At 32.7% G+C, this 14,432-nt stretch overlaps 1 protein-coding gene across 4 annotated transcripts in view; it reads right to left on the reverse strand.

Annotated features, from left to right (window-relative positions):
• Positions 1-14,432, reverse strand: part of LOC143067409 (phosphatidylinositol 3,4,5-trisphosphate 5-phosphatase 2A-like) — an 82,287-nt gene that overhangs the window by 66,533 nt on the left and 1,322 nt on the right. The gene's annotated exons all lie outside the window — the stretch shown is intronic.

Genomic DNA, 14,432 nt, shown 5'->3' on the forward strand with positions numbered 1-14,432 from the left:
GTTTCATTAAATTTGGTAGAAGCAAACTTAAGTTAGAAAACGGAAACAAAAATTCAGCAATTTTTCCAATTGTAAAGAAAATCAAAGAGCTGAATAGCTCTGAGGGGAAAGACGGCCCTTGTTTCTATTTCATTTTTTTTTTTTGGGGGGGGGGTTATCTTTTGATAGTCTTCATATGAAGAATGAAAAAAAAGAACAGCTAGAACATGTGGAAGGTTGACACTATTGGAATCAATTGTTGTTTAATGTAATTTCGTTTCTTTAGTTTAGGATACAATTTAGACCAATGGAAGAGATCTGCATCTTCTAAATCTAAACATACAATTAAAGTTGATAGTTAATTATCTAAAATCCAACTAGTTGAATTCTGTCATTTAACAACAACTACAATTATTTTTGAAATCTTAATAGTGTATGACTGAACTGCAGGCTAGGGCCATTTTCCATTTTTTGTGACAGTACTCTTAAGATTTTAAATTTTTTTCTTAAGAAAGTTAGGACTGAAAAATCTATTCAGTTTTAAATTTCCATTGATAAAGTTCCCAGTTACATATCTCATCACAGGGATACAGGTACTAATAAAAATAACAATATGATTGATTTAAACTGTGTGAAGCTTGTTTCCAAATCCTACATTTTGAAATATTTGTAAAATTTCATGAATAAAGAGGTTTAAACTAGTCCGGCGGCTTTGCAAAAAATTGTGCACATCCTGTTACAAGCATGAAATTTAGCATAGACCTTCCTCAACTATTACTCTTTTATTTCAGATAGGGAGGCATTTGAAAAAAATGTCTCACTTCCGGTAAAATCCAAAATGGCGGACGTTATACTTAAATCAGCCCAATATCGAAGACTAGCGTGTAAAAATGTCCTATTATCATGCTACTATCATAATATTTGGTACAGACCTTTGTGTTTTACTACTTTTGGATAAATTAAATAGATTAGATGTCTTCAGAAACCCCACTTCCGGTTAAAATCCAATATGGCGGACATTGTACTTAAATAAGCTTATTTTTTAGGGAGGGTAATTGAAATGTGTTTTAACGTATTGCTACTATAATTACATTGTGTATGAACCTTTCTTTGGTGCTTCTGATGGAGACAATGTATAAGACATATGTCTTAAAAACCCTTACTTCCGGAAGTATCCAAAATGGCGGACAGAGAAATATCAATTTTTTATTCAAATTTTCAACTTTCTTCAAAATGTAAAGAAAATGATTTTATTTTGTGCTGGTCATTAAACTTTTGGCTTTAAGTTATCCCCAAAACCACTTATTCTAGCATGTTGTAAATGCTAAGATATAAAGTTGACACTTCCGGTACAAATATGACGTAAATTTTAAAGATGAGTCCTCAAACTATTTCTTCGATGTAGAGTTTTGGATAGATTGATTAAAACAAAATAAAATCACTATAGTACTAAAAAATATTTAAAACTACTTCTATTTGGCCAAGAATACATGCTTATTCACAATCACCACCACATGCACACAAGGCAGTGCACGGGAGACCCGATTTTACACATTAAAAATAACCGCGGAATCCTTTCTTACATCCATAATGTACAAGCTTCTGAAAAAATGATGAGGTCTCAGAAAGAGTTTTTTTTAAAGGGACCCTCTTTGTCCCTTCGCAATCCATTAGTGACAAGACTAGGTAGCATAAGAGTCAATCCAAAGCTCGTCTCATTAAACACCTGCATTAGTATATTTTACATGCTTGAAAAGACTAGAACAAGTCGTGGGAATAGCCTCACTTAAAATGAGATTTCCCTTTTGTGCAAAAATTGACTTTCTTGGTTCGTTTATCATGTTAGATCTGATAAGTTTGTACAGTACCACCCCGGTGATTTAGGCTGATCAATCATCATTCTTTATGTTAAAGTCACATCTTCAAATACCATTAATGTCTCCCACGCAGTCTTTTTTTCCTTTTCAAGCAAAGAGAGAACAGTATCACAACCCGTCATAAGGTATTGGTCAGAAATAAAAGTGTGTGATCACTCATTGCCTAGTGCATTTGAAAGGCCATTGATAGATATTAATCCAAAGATTTTTGCCTCCCCAAATACAATCAATAGTTCGTCTGCCCCTTTGTTACGGAATAGCGAAATACTGGTAGTTTTAAAGCTGCTAAAAGAAGCAAGGGCAACATTTAGGGGAAAGGGAATACACAGACGAACCCAGGATTAAAAACATCCTCAAAGATGGGAAAGTTTTCTGAGAGAAATACAATTTTGAGTACAAGGTAGTTGAAGCAACAAATGCTCAGGATGTTTAGTGTTATCCACCACTTGATGATGTTTCAAGTTTAGCACCATGTTTACACGAAGAGACTGACACTAGAATCAAGATAGATGTGTCTGATGCAGTGAAACATAGACTAAACTGAGTCATGACTCAAACAGTCGATACTGATGTCATTGCTGTTTCGCTATTCCGTGACATAGGGCAGACAAACTTTGGTTTGCATTTAGAGGGGGAAAAGTATAAGATATATATCAATCAATGACCTTTCAAATGCACTAGGCATTAAAAGATAACACGTTCGCTGGAAAAGGAACTGCGTTGGTGACATTAATGGAGTTTGAAGATGTGACTATAGCATTTAGAATGATGATTGACCAGCCAACATCACCATATGGATTTGATGTTTAATGTCATTGAAAACGATATGTGGTTTTGTTGGAAGATAAAAAAAAAGAAACAGATTAGGTTAACAAGGCAAGAAAATATGTGTTTTTGCAGAATTTATTAAGATGTGAGAAACAATACCAATGTCTTTGTAAATGTTGGAAATCAGCTCTCCGATTGTGAATTGCGGCCTACTGAGTATGCTGATTGGGTATTATGTCCTTACCTAAATAAAATACCTTGAAACTGAAATACGAGTGGATGAAGTCTTGGATGCGTATGGTAGTTATAGCAACAAATGGTCAGGATATTCTATCTTATCCACCACGTAATGTATTTCAAGTTCAGCACCAAGTTCACATTTAGAGGCAGACACTAAAATCATGGTGCATGTGTCTGATGCAGTGAAACACGCACTTAAACGAGTCATGATTCGAACAGTCGTTAATGATGATGTTGTCAATACTGTTTCGCTATTCCGTGACATAGGGGTAGACGTTGTGTTTGGGAGGGCAAAAGACTTTGGATTAATATCTATCAATGGCCTTTCAAATGCACTAGGCAATGAGTGATCTGGGTGATCTGAAACACTTATTGTTATCCATGTCTTTACCTGTTGTGATATGGTTCTCTCTTTGCTTGAAAGGGGGGAAAAGACTATGTGGGAGACATTGATTGCATTTGAAGATGTGACTTTAACAAAAAGAATAATGATTAATCAGACTAAATCACCAGGGTTTTACTGTAAGATCGCACAAACTTAGCAGATGAGTATAACATGGTTAACGAAGCAAGAAAATAACTATTTGCGCAACAGGGACGGCTTTTCGAGGCTATTCCCTCAACTTGGTGTAGTCTTTTCCAGCATGTAAATAATGCAATATCCTTAGGCAGGTGTTTAGGGAGACGAGCTTGGGATTGGCTCTTATGCTACCCACTCCAGGCGGGGACAAAGAGGATAACTTTTGAAAAACTCTTTTTGAGGCCTCATCATTTTGTCAAAAGCTTATACATTGTGGATGTAAGAAAGGATTCCGCGGTCATTTTTAATGTGGAAAATCGGGTATCCCGTGCACTGCGATGTGTGCATGTCATGGTGACTGTGAATAAACATGTATTCTTGGCCAAATAGTAATAATTTTAAATAATTTTTAGTACTATAGTGATTTTATTTTGTTTTAATCAATCTATCCAAAACTCTAAATCGAAGAAATAGATTGAGGACTCATCTTTGAAATTTACGTCATATTTCTAACCGGAAGTGTCAACTTTATATCTAAATATTTACAACATGCTAGAATAAGTGGTTTTTAGGATAACTTTAAGCTAAAAGTTTAATGACCAGCACAAAATAAAATCATTTCTTTACATATTGAAAAAAATGAAAATTTGAATAAAAAATTGATATTTCTCTGTCCGCCATTTTGGATATACCCGGAAGAAAGGGTTTTTAAGACATATGTCTTATGCATTGTATCCATCAGAAACACCAAAGAAAGGTTCATACACAATGTAATGATAGTAGCAATACGTTAAAACACATTTCAGTTACCCTCCCTAAAAAATAAGCTTATTTAAGTACAATGTCAGCCATATTGGATTTTAACCGAAAGTTGGGTTTCTGAAGACATCTAATCTATTTAATTTATCCAAAAGTAGTAAAAAACAAAGGTCTGTACCAAATATTATGATAGTAGCATGATAATAACACATTTTTACACGCTAGCCTTCGATATTGGGCTGATTTAAGTATGACGTCCGCCATTTTGGATTTTACCGGAAGTGAATCATTTTTTTCAAATGCCTCCCTATCTGAAATAAAAGAGTAATAGTTGAGGAAGGTCTATGCCAAATTTCATGCTTGTAACAGGATGTGCACAATTCGTCTGAAATATGCTTGTAGCCGCCGGACTAAACTACAAAATGCAACATTTGTAATTTTTATTGTAACTATTACAATGATTATGTTGGTACACAAAATTTAGTTTTAATTGAAGACTACTTATCATATACTAAATGTCACATTTTAAGTATTTATTTTAGTGGATAATTAGCTCATAAATTGAGGTGCTCCTGAATTGGAGGAAGATTCTCAAAACAGAGATTTACAGAAAAAAATGGAAAAGATCGTTTCTCTCCTCCATCTCATGTAGCCCCTCGGACTTCCTGTTTACTTTGAAAGTTGTTGACCTACAAATTAAAGTTTTGCATGTTGATGTTTGAATCATCTACAGCAAACATCATTATGTTTAAATTTAACAAATACTATTTTTTAATAAGTGCACAATCTTTGAGAATGATTTCAATAACCAGTGAAGGATATCCCTGCTTATGCGTAGTGTGGCATTCCAACAATGACGTCACTATAAAATATAATGTAGGTTGGATATATTTAGAATATCTCGTCATACTGATTTTTCCGGATTGTAAAAGAAACGTAAATAGTGTAAAGGAGAGCTCAATATACGATAACTTCGAGAGAAACAAAAGGGAAATGTGTAAAAAAGTGTTTAAAGTCAATTTATTCATTTGTGTCTCCCCATCTCATCATTCTCAGTAAGATTTGTTGGGGGGTTTTCCACGCTATAAAAACAAAATGAATGATGTGAGGGAATGTCACTCTGGTCAACCCCATTGGGGATTGACGGCTTGAAGCCGTCTTCCCCAAAAACAGAAAACAGGGGAAAATAGAAAGATATAGGTTACACAACCCAAATTCAAACAAGGTCTATGTTTTGGGGTAATAATAAATGTTCATTGATATTTTTTACTTTGAATTTGAGTTTACCCAAAAGTTATGGCAACTCAAGCAACCCTATATCTTGTATGTATGCAAATAAATAGCTGATCCATTAGTGCATGTCTGCTGTATTTTTGCTTCTTAAGTTCCATAACTCCTACACAACAAATTTTAAAATGTTAAAAAGACGAAAAAGAGTAACTGTTGATTGTACCATTGCTATAAAATTACACTTTAATGTATAGGCGAAAGAAAACAGGCAAACAAAAAAGTTGATTTTTTTTTAATAATCAATAGGAGATAAGAACGTCCCTTTTACTAATCTGTTGTGTTTAAAGGGTTTGATGGAATACCTGCATCAGGAATGCACTTAACTGAAAAGGAGAAGGTTCATGAAGGGTTAAAAGTTTTTTAATCGCCAAACAATTACAAATTGCAAATAGAAATACTTGTAATAATACTGTTAAGACTTATATATACTTTTTTGGCACCTTTCTTAAATTTTTTGAAGCTATGCATGACCCCTTAAATATACATTATTTGTATTTCAGGTCAATTTTTGGTCAATTTTGGTCAAAATTTTAATTGTTTTTGGCATAATATACCTTGGCCGCCATTCACGATCCAAAAAGTTTTTATACATCACATTTGGAATCTTTTGGTTACAAAACATTTTGAATAGTAGTTGGCAGCCAAATTTTTCCTAAAGCTTTAATGTCTGAAAATTGCCCAAAATCATCACAATTTGACAAAATGTCCGAAATGGGCCTAATTTGGAGAGTAATATGTACTTTTATAAAAAGAACTGATTTATTGAGCATTTAGACTTTTGAAATAGACCCATATACGAAACCAATTTATGAACTTTTTGGTGTTTTATAATAAAGTTGATATCTTAGGCCATTTAGGGCCATAAGTGAACCTTGTCTGAAACTCTAAGGATGTATATTTATTTGTGGGGCAAACATAACCAAAGGTAACTCTAAACAAGAATGTGTCCCAAGTACACAGATGTGTAACAAAGAGGCTGCTGGCTTCCTTGTTACGGGGTCATAATTTTATACGTAAAATCATTAGAAAAACGTTGAGGTCAGCTAGAGATGCTGAAAACGTGAACTTAGCTCTGGCACTGAACTAATACCAAACTCACAGTAAGATTTTCTAATTTAATTCCAAACCAAAATCACATACAATGGTAAGTGTCTACATAATATGACTCCTACTGTAATAATACAATTCTATTGATGTTACTATCCTATTCTGTTCTTACTTATTGAATTAACAACATATATACTATTTTATCATGACAAGTTTTGAGTAAACGAATTCACTCTAATTAGTACAAATTCATAATTACAATTATGTCAACTAATAATACTGATGCTAATGAGAATGTTCAATTAATTAGATAACACATAATTAACTCAACTTGAACTTGTCACATGATGATTTCTCTAAATTTATGACACCACAAATAATAAGAACTAGTCCAAATCTATACAAAATGCTGAAGGTAAAAATTACTCAAAATGCCTCTATGACAGATGCCCCACTCGTACTATCATTTTCTATGTTCAGTGAACCGTAAAATTGGGGTAAAAACTCTTATTTGGCATTAAAATTAGAAAGATCATATCACAGGGAACATGTGTACTAAATTTCAAGTGGATTGGACTTCAACTTCATCAAAAACTACCTTGACCAAAACCTTTAACCTGAAGCGGAACGAACGTACGGACGAATGAACAAACGGACCCACAAACCAGAAAACATAATGCACCTCCACTATCGTAGGCAGGGCATAGAAATAGCAAGATATTGGTCTATACAAAACCAAACAAATGGTTGAAATCTGTCTTTCAAAGGCAATAACCTTCTTTTAGGAGTCTCCAAACAATTTTGACTATGTCAGTTTATTTGTAGATCTTGTCATGTTGATATAGAGATATATGAGGTAAGAAATATCAAATTTAAACATTATTTTGTAAATTCTAAGGTTATAATTTATGACCATGTCCATTATAAAGCATTTATTAATCTGTTGGAAGGTCCCAACATGAGTTTGTATATTGCAAATTGTTTGTAGATTACAGGGTCAAATGATTAAATATGCATAGTATGTACAAATTCAAATTAACTTTGTATGTAAATATGTATGTATGTATGTATGTTCTGTATCTTCCTCCTTTAGTAGGAGCACCACCATGTGTTATGGTGTAAAAAGGAAGACATTTAACACACTATATTGGTACAGATTTAATGTAAGCATTTGCCTATCCAGTTTCCCAGCCTGGCAGTGACGGGTCTACCAGAAAGTTAACCTTCCCCAAAACAATAAGTACAATGTAATAAAGCATACGAACACACCCACTCACCTGATTCGCTCATCCTCAAAAATATAAAAAATGCATAATAAAAAAAAACATTAAATACAAAATAAAGGATAAGGTCGCGCGCGATCACCCTGGATGCCGCACAAATGCCTAGACAACGAACGTGAAACCGGTGAGGACATACTTGGAATCCAAACCGATACCGCTAAATGCCCAGCTGTATTCCTGGTAAAGGAAAGCCGAAAATACTATGATAAAGGATCTCGGAAAGAAACTACAGATCCATTAGGGGAACAACTAAAACCCTCAGACATCAACTAGATTGGTCTGATAGTTTCCCACAGTGAAACTACTAATGGACCCCATCTGTCTACATGTCTCAAACAAACCTGAATATATCTGCAGAAACCTTCCTCAACAACAAAATATTATCCAAATCATAAAATATACGATGTAAGGATAATAATATTTATCCATGAAACCAATTTGACATAACCAATTCAATGACGTTGAAGGATTCTCTCAGCAAAAATGTTCATGTCTGCTTTCATCGGCATGCTCAACTCAATACCACTTAATTCAATTTCAAAATTCAAATTCAAATTCAAATTCAAATTCAAATTCAATTTCAAATTCAAATTCAAATACAAATTCAAATTCAAATTCAAATTCAAATTCAAATTTAAACCTTAACATATAGCTCAAAGACAAGCATATAAATCATAACAAACACAAATATACATAAAAACTACTTTCATTATACACTAACATTTATAAACATAATGTCCCATATAAAGAAGGATAACTCTAATATTTCGCGATCCTTACATTTTTATAAATAAAAAATATATAACTACATATATATATATATATATATATATATATATATATATATATATATATATATATATATATATATATATATATATATATATATATATATATATAATAAAAAGATTAGACCAAGGATTTTGAAAAAAAGGAGGGGAGGGCAAAAAAAGCAACATTTTGAGGGGACACGTAAAAAGTCTATGCATAAACCATATATATGTAGCTCCGACGTATTAATTGGGGGAAATATCTTTTTTTAACTTTTTTCTCAAATAAAATCAAAATCTATGTAACAGTCTTCACGCTGAGTGACAGTCCAGGCAGCCCAAGGCTGGTAAAATTGCTCTTGGGCCTGTAAAAATCATATCTACAGGCCAACAGAATCTATTAACTAAAAATTTTCAAAAATTTTGCTCCGGGCCTGTAGATTTTGCAGTTCATCGTGAAGAATGATGTAACCACCAAATTCGAAGAAAAAAATTATGAACCAAGTAAAGGAATTAATTAATATTCTTATTTTAAGTGGACTGTTTTTCATTAAAACTGATTAAAAATAAGAAATTAATATTAATAGTCTTGATTGGTTTAAAAACTAAGATAAATATCCAAAACTGCAAACATACAAAACTTTCAAAAACAATTTCTCTGCTGAAGCATACGTGAAGCTTAACCTACAACGCAACGAACGGTCGATGTTGGCTCAATTTAGATGCGGCATTCTACCTCTAAGAATTGAAACAGGATGGTTTAGTGGCGAACCTGAGGACAGCAGACTTTGTAAAATGTGTAGCAAAAATGAAATTGAAAGTGAAATTCATTTCCTTATTTACCGTGATTTATATAATGTACTTCGAAATGAACTTTACTCAGCTATACCAGGCAAAGAAACATTTTTATCACTGCCCCACTGTGAACAATTAATACAACTTTTAATTTATTTTCCAAGAAGAACAGCTAAATATATTTTACAAGCATTTACAAAAGGCAGACAATACATTTATGTAAATAATTGAACTACAGGACTTTACTATGAAATGATTTTAAGATTTATATTTTTTAAGTGACTTATAGGTCCAATGGGCCGGGTGTAAAAACATTGTATTGACAAATATTATTATTATACTGTATATATATATATATACACAATGTCACTATGATAAACAAATTTGTATTCGTATTCGTATTAATATTCTTTAGGCAATGGCAGAAGAAATGTATTAAAATATCTATTTTACTATTAAATAAGAATATCTTCAACAATCAATAACAATAAACAGTTATTTTTTTTTTTAAATAGAAAAACGACCACTTGATATACATGTACATGTACATATTCCGATATACGAAAACATGATTTTAGTGAACTTTTGTTAACTACTTCCTTTATATCTATGAACAATAATGAAAAACTGATTTTTTTAAATATTAGCCATACTCGAAAACTAGCCAAATACGTTATACAGGCATATTCTAAAACACTCAATTTTGTTTAAAAATAGCTTAGTATCTATATACTTTAATTTTAAAATTAACTTTTAATTGAGTCAACAAAAAGATAATTTTATGAATAATTTGTTATTTCCAACAACGTGATATATTGTTTTATTTGAAGTGACTTATATAGGTCCATTAGGCCAGGTGTATTAATATATATCATATACAAATGTATTGTATATTTATAATCTGTACATATTTACACATGTCACTATAATAAATAATTTACTTACGTTTTGTACTTACTATTTGATCATTAGGCCTGCTCATCAACAGACCAATAACTTATGCACCTGATGAACTATATTGTTAAAAGTAATAAAGAATTGAATGCACTTAATTGTCAGACCCCCAATCAACAGATCAATAAAAGTTAAATAGGCATTTTTTTTTTCTTTCTTGTACATGTATATTGTTTTGTACATAAAACAGTTAATTATTTTGGCACCTTCAAGAGGAACAGAAATCAAAGATTGGATGAGTTGTTTGAATAATTTCATATTAAGGTATGGTGGGGACAAAAGAACATTAATAAAACAGTATTGCTGAAAATTGCATAAACAGGCAATTCCTTGTAAGACATAAGTTCAAGTCCAACAACTAAGAACTTTAAAGTGTCAAAAAATATAATCTAAAAATGTTGTTTAGGGGCATTTTGTTAGTTGAAACATAGGTTATATGACATTGAAGATTAAAAGTTGTAGAGTGCCTTTTAATCAATTTATAAAGTTTTTATTCAGAACAGGGCATTGGAATGTACTTTTTCAACGTAAATAAATTAAAAAGACTTTTTTTACTGAAATGCAGATTTTTCTTAATAGCAAAAATATATATTCACTTCTTATAAAAATTCAAATGACTAAAATAGATATGTTTGATGGGAAATAAATTAATAAAAAAATGGTTTGTTATAAATAAAAGTTTTAAAATTTTAAAACTGTTTCAAGCCAATTTCTGATAAAAACTAGATGTGTCAAAGCAACACGAATGGCCCTGTCCCATAAAGTTGAAAAATCTGTAATTTCAATGTAAGTACATGTGGACACACACTTGATGGTAGTCTCACATATCAAAAATCAGCCCAATATCTGAAGGCGTTTAGAAAAAAAAATCGTATAATTGTGATTTTCAACAATTTCTCAAAGTCCAAAGCCCGTAATTTCGGTAAAAATTAGTGAAGCGGAAAGAAATTTAAAGATGATCTGTAACTCATCATGGTTAACTCACATACCAAAAATCAGCCCAATATCTAAAGGCGTTAAGAAAAAAAGTTAGTATAACTGTGATTTTCAACAATTTCTCAAAGTCCAAAGCCTGTAATTTCCGCAAAACTTAGTTCAGCAGAACATAACTTAATCTTGTTCTGTAAATCATCATGGTTAACTCACATACCAAAAATCAGCCCAATATCTAAAGGCGTTTAGAAAAAAAGTTCGTATAATTGTGATTTTCAACAATTTCTCAAAGTCCAGAGCCCGTAATTTCAGCAAAAATTAGTGAAGCAGAATGAAACTTAAACTTGATCTGTAACTTATCATGGTTAACTAACATACCAAAAATCAGCCCAATATCTGAAGGCATTTAGAAAAAAACTCTGTATAATGGTTTGTTGCATAATGATGGAATGACGGAATTACGGAATTTCAGAAGGACGGACAAGGGTAAAACTATATGGCACCGACAACTTCGTTGCGGGGCCATAAAAAAAGTGAACTAACCTAAATTGATGATTTATTACAGATGGTTATTGGAAATTTATCAAGTAAATTATAGGCCTATAAACTTGAATACCTTTTATATATTCATATTTATATTTATATTTCATTTCTTTTTTAAAGTTCGTGTTAATCCTTAATTAATCATTTATCTTTCAGACATAATTTACAGAATCACTTTATTTAATGTAGATCAAAAGTAATAGGCAATAAATAAATCTATCATCCTTATATATCAAAGGAGGTGGGACATAGTAATTTAAGGTCCACCTTGTCCCTGATTGTTTGGTGATAATGACAGTTTTCAATCATACTAGTATTGTATCAATACTCAATAACCTAATCAAAATGCTTTAAAAAAGCCTGCACATCAACACACCTTAATTACATACATTCTTGAATGAACTGCTCCAAATTATACCCATTTTTCACAGTTTATATGTGTATTATGTGCACATACATGAGAACTATAGGGAACTATATTTCAGTGTTAATACATGCAGTAATAGTAGCTAACCTGTCATGTTGTTAGGGAGGCCAGTGTCTAAGGAAAGATTTAGAACAAGTTCCAATCTTTCCAAAAAATGAATACCAAAATCTAGTCAAGTTTCTAATATTCTGAAACTTCAAAATGCATTTAAATTTTGTAAATCTACATGATCTATGCTCTAAACCTTTCCAGATGTACAGGTTTGTCTGTACGTACTCACAGTGAAATTTGTAGTGTAAATACATGAAATATGGCCAGGAGAAGTTTTAAGCCATGACAGGAACTAAATAATTACACTTTAAATGGATTTATGTTTCAGAAAATTATAAACTTTTCTGAATTTTGCTAAAAACAAGAATGTGTCCATAGTACATGGATGTCCCACTCGTACTATCATTTTCTATGTTCAGTGGACCGTGAAATTGGGGTCAAAACTTTAATTTGGAATTAAAATTAGAAAGATCATATCATAGGGAACATGTGTACTAAGTTTCAAGTCGATGTAACTTTAACTTCATCAAAAATTATCTTGACCAAAAACTTTAACCTGAACTTCGCACTATCATTTTCTATGTTCAGTGGACCATGAAATTGGGGTCAAAACTATAATTTGGCATTAAAATTAGAAAGATCATATCATGTGTACTAAGTTTCAAGTTGATTGGACTTCAACTTCTTCAAAAAATACCTTGACCAAAAACTTTAACCTGAAGCAAACGGATGCACGGACGGACGAATGAACGAACGGACGGACAAACAGAGGCACAAACCAGAAAACATAATGCCCCTCTACTATCGTAGGTGGGCATAAAAAATCTTTCCGGCAGAAGATGTCAAAATAAACTAAATTGGGAAATAGGTTTGAGAAGCTCCCCTCATATATAAAATAAAGAATGGGAATGAGGAATGCGTCAAAGAGACAACAATGGGTCTTCAATGCTGAAAGAAATTACTGCATCCAGAAGCATGCTTAAGCTGACCCCTAAACAAAAATGTATTCTAGTTCATTGATAATGGACATCATTATCAAAACTCTGAATATACTAAAATTAAAATCATACAAGACTAACAAAGGCCAGAGGCTCCTGACTTGGGACAGGCCCAAAAATGTGATATATATATTATTGAGAGCCCAGGTGGTCGTGTGGTCTAGCGGGACGGCTGCAGTGCAGGCGATTTGGTGTCACGATACCACAGTAGCATGGGTTCGAATCCCGATGAGGGAAGAACCAAAAATTTGCGAAAGCAAATTTACAGATCTAACATTGTTGGGTTGATGTTTAGACGAGTTGTATATACATTATGTACACAGCCATGTATCACCATCATTGATGGCGATCCGATGGATACATCTGTTGTAGAGTTGTCACTGACTCAGACGTACTTATAACTATAATTATTTTCTGTGACTGTATATTACATTAATTTGTAGGATCCTTTACTATAGATAATTTAGATGATCTGTAACAATAACATCTTCATGCCTTATATATCATGTACTGTAGTACGCCGCTAGATTAAAACTGACGAGGAAAGGTAACACACGGCCAGCGAAAGCTCTTTTATTGAGAGCCCAGGTGGTCGTGTGGTCTAGCGGGACGGCTGCAGTGCAGGCGATTTGGTGTCACGATATCACAGTAGCATGGGTTCGAATCCCGGTGAGGGAAGAACCAAAAATTTGCGAAAGCAAATTTACAGATCTAACATTGTTGGGTTGATGTTTAGACGAGTTGTATATATATATAACATATATATCATAAATTTTGTGAGTAGTATTTATTTAAATGGACAATAGATGGACAATAGACATCTGCAAATTATATAAGTTGATTAGTACTGTGTAACAGAGTGGACCGTATTAAATGAAACTAACAGTGGCGGATCCAGAACTTTTTATAAAGGGGCCCACAGACTGACCTAAGGGGGTTGGCTCCAGTCATGCTTCAGTGATTCCCTATATAATCAATCAAATCTGACACATAGGGCCCCTTCCCTGGATCTGCCTATACCTATTGTGTTTCCTAAATGCATTGTTTTGCCTGTACATCATAGCAGATTTGTAGTGTAAACACCGCCATAATTTTAAATTTCTTTTGATGAACCTTTGTAAATGCAGTTTTGAGTGCTCAGATACAGGCAGTTGTTCTATAAAGGGAACGTTTGACTGCCTATGTATAATGTCTATGT

The sequence above is a fragment of the Mytilus galloprovincialis genome, chromosome 3 (genome assembly GCF_965363235.1).
Source record: "Mytilus galloprovincialis chromosome 3, xbMytGall1.hap1.1, whole genome shotgun sequence".
In the NCBI taxonomy this organism is placed as follows: domain Eukaryota; kingdom Metazoa; phylum Mollusca; class Bivalvia; order Mytilida; family Mytilidae; genus Mytilus; species Mytilus galloprovincialis.